The sequence below is a fragment of the Phocoena sinus genome, chromosome 4 (assembly GCF_008692025.1).
Source record: "Phocoena sinus isolate mPhoSin1 chromosome 4, mPhoSin1.pri, whole genome shotgun sequence".
Classification (NCBI taxonomy): Eukaryota; Metazoa; Chordata; class Mammalia; order Artiodactyla; family Phocoenidae; genus Phocoena; species Phocoena sinus.
The window spans coordinates 68120050-68123680 of NC_045766.1; positions in this window are offsets into that span (position 1 = coordinate 68120050).

A 3631-nucleotide genomic window follows, 5' to 3' on the forward strand; every position below is an offset into this window, starting at 1 on the left:
AGTTACCTCTTTTACCAGATGGAGTCCCATCCAAAAGAATTGGGATCATTCACCTCTCTGACTCCCACTTCACCTCTACTTCTTACACGTATTTGTAACTTCCAAAACTTCATTTCACCTTCTTTTTCTTTTAATGGAAAATTTCAAACATACAAAATTTCATTGATTCTAAGGTACACCTAATTTTTCAGCTCTTAGTATCTCTGAAGTTGGAATATATCTCAGTTGATGATGAGCTATAGTTTAATTCTTTTCTCTTCTTAAGTGGTGCATTGGCTAGCATCTAAGGTTTGATAACACACATTTCATAAAAGTGGAGATAATAGACTAACATTCAATACTGACCCTCCAGGATCAAGAGGATCATTATTGTATATCTTCATCTTTTAATGGTATAGATTTTCTTTTATTTAGTCATTATTTTATACCTATGAAGTTTTTTAAAATTTTATTTTATTTATTTATGGCTGCGTTGGGTCTTCGTTGCTGTGTGCAGGCTTTCTCTAGTTGCGGTGAGTGGGGGCTACTCTTTGTTACGGTGTGTGGGCTTCTCATTGTGGTGGCTTCTCTTGTTGCAGAGCACGGGCTCTAGGGCACATGGGCTTCAGTAGTTGTGGTTTGCAGCTTCTACATCGCAGGCTCAGTAGTTGTGGTACATGGGTTTAGTTGCTCCACGGCAGGTGGGATCTTCCCTGACCAGGGATCGAAGCTGTGTCCCCTGCATTGGCAGGCGGATTTTTAACCATGAGCCACCAGGGAAGTCCCTATTTTTATCTTTTAAACTCTTTTTTATTTTATTACTGTGAAATCTCTCTTTTTTTTTTTTTTTGAAATCTCTTTTTTTTTAATAATTATCTCAGTAATTTCACTGCATGTTAACCCTAAACACTATAGTTTCATCTTTAAAAATCTGAGTACATTTTCTTATGAACAACAATATTATCACACCATCAAAACTTAAAAATATACATTAACATATTCTAATACCAAATCCATTTTCAATTTTTCCCAGTTGCCTTTCTTTTTTTCTGTCATTGACATTTGAGGAAGCCACATCATTTGTCAAAAGGCCCAAATTCAAGATTTGTCTGATTGCCTCCTTATGTTATAATTTAAATTATTTTTCTGTCCACTCTGTTTCCTATGAATTAGAAATTAGAGATAAAAACTTGATGATATTCAAGTCCAATCTTTTTGGCAAGTATACTTCAGAACTGGTACTATATACTTTGTATTGTATCACATCAGGGGAACACCATGCCTGGTAGTACCACATTTAGAGACAGTCAATTCTAGAATTGATGTCTTTCCTTAGCAGTCCATTTTCTTTTTCAGTGAATGAAATTGACTCTCAAATCTTTCCAAATATGAGAGGCATGTTAATGTTCATCTCTTTCTTTGTTTGAGTCCTTCTCCTTCAAGCTATGTTTTTCACAAGTCATGGACATCCATCCACATAATTTATGAGTGACTGTGTCTACAGAATGATAGCTCAGTATCAGTGGACTTCCTCCTTAAATAGGAAGACTAATTAGGATTCTTATGTAAGTGTGTGGGTTATGGTGTTACATAGGATTCCATTTTAGGTCCACATAGGTAAGCTAGAATATGCTAATATCAAAATGAGGCTGGGAGTGGAACACTTTAAAATATTTCCTCTAAGCTAGAGATGTTCTTTATTTTTCCCCTATATGAGGAAGAAGGAAGAAATGTCTCTGATCTGAAAAATCTAGATAAATTAACTCAATGCCTATAACCAGAAATTACATGGAAAGAAATTTATTTAATCTCTTCTGAAATTAAATAGGAAGTTGTTTGATTTCTGGAATTTATTGGGATCATAAGAACATTTTTAACTCCACATTTCTTAATTGATAATTAGAGAAAATATATTTCCAATCTTTAAAAACTAAGTGCCGGGCTTCCCTGGTGGCGCAGTGGTTGAGAGTCCGCCTGCCGATGCAGGGGACACGGGTTCGTGCCCCGGTGTGGGAGGATCCCACGTGCCGCGGAGCGGCTGGGCCCGTGAGCCGTGGCCGCTGAGCCTGCGCGTCCGGAGCCTGTTGCTCCGCAACGGGAGAGGCCACAGCGGTGAGAGGCCCGCGTACCGCAAAAAAAAAAAAAAAAAAAAAAAAAAACTAAGTGCCAATTTTTTTCTTTCATAGAAATATCTAATTCTGATTGCTTACCTGTTCTTGTATATATTTTAGTTGTTTGAGTTAGACAGGCACCCAGAAGAATTAAACATCAAAATTCCATATACATTGTCCCCAAAGCTTTATAAATGACAGCAAAAAAATAAAGTTTCTGAAGAACATAGTGTTCTCCAAGGTAGGGGGAAGTAATAATGAAATTAGGCATGAAGATGCAAAATAGAGCAGTAAGGAGCTCTCTGAGGAACCCTTGTTTAAAATTTATTATCATTTTATTTTTAATTTTTTTAACATCTTTATTGGAGTATAATTGCTTTACAATGTTGTGTTAGTTTCCACTGTATAACAAAGTGAATCAGCTATATGTATATGTATATCCCCATATCCCCTCCCTCTTGAGTCTCCCTCCCACCCTCCCTATCCCACCCTGCTAGGTGGTCACAAAGCACTGAGCTGATCTCCCTGTGCAATGCAGCTGCTTCCCACTAGCTATCTATTTTGCTTTTGGTAGTGTATATATGTCAATGCTACTCTCTCATTTCGTCCCAGCTTACCCTTACCCTTCCCTGTGTCCTCAAGTCCATTCTCTACGTCTGAGTCTTTATTCCTGTCCTGCCCCTAGGTTAATCAGAACCACATTTTTTTTAGATTCCATATATATATGTTAGCATATGGCATTTGTTTTTCTCTTTCTGACTTACTTCAGTCTGTATGACAGAATTTAGGTCCATCCAACTCACTATAAATAACTCACTTTCACTTCTTTTTATGGCTGAATAATATTCCATTGTATACACGTGCTACATCTTTATCCATTCATCTGTCAATTGCTGGGTCATATGGTAGCTCTATTTTTAGTTTTTTAAGGAACCTCCATACTGTTCTCCATAGTGACTGTATCAATTTACATTCCCACCAACAATGTGAGAGAGTTCTCTTTTCTCCACACCCTCTCTAGCATTTATTTGTAGGCTTTTTGATGATGGCCATTCTGACTGGTGTGAGGTGATACCTCATTGTAGTTTTGATTTGCATTTCTCTAATGATTAGTGATGTTGAGCATCCTTTCATGTGTTTGTTGGCCATCTGTATATCTTCTTTGGGGAAATGTCAATTTAGGTCTTCTGCCCGTTCTTGGTTTGGGTTGTTTGTTTTTTTGATATTGAGCTGCATGAGCTGCTTGTATATTTTGGAGATTAATCCTGTGTCAGTTGCTTTCGTTGCAAATATTTTCTCCGATTCTGAGGGTTGTCTTTTCATCTTGTTTATGGTTTCCTTTGCTGTGCAAAAACTTTTAACTTTCATTAAGTCCCATTTCTTTATTTTTATTTTTAATTGCCATTTCTCTAGGAGGTGGGTCAAAAAGTATCTTGCTGTGATTTATGTCATACAAGGTTCTGCTTATGTTTTCCTCTAAGAGTTTTATAGTGTCTGGCCTTACATTTAGGTCTTTTATCCATTTTGAGTTTATTTTTGTG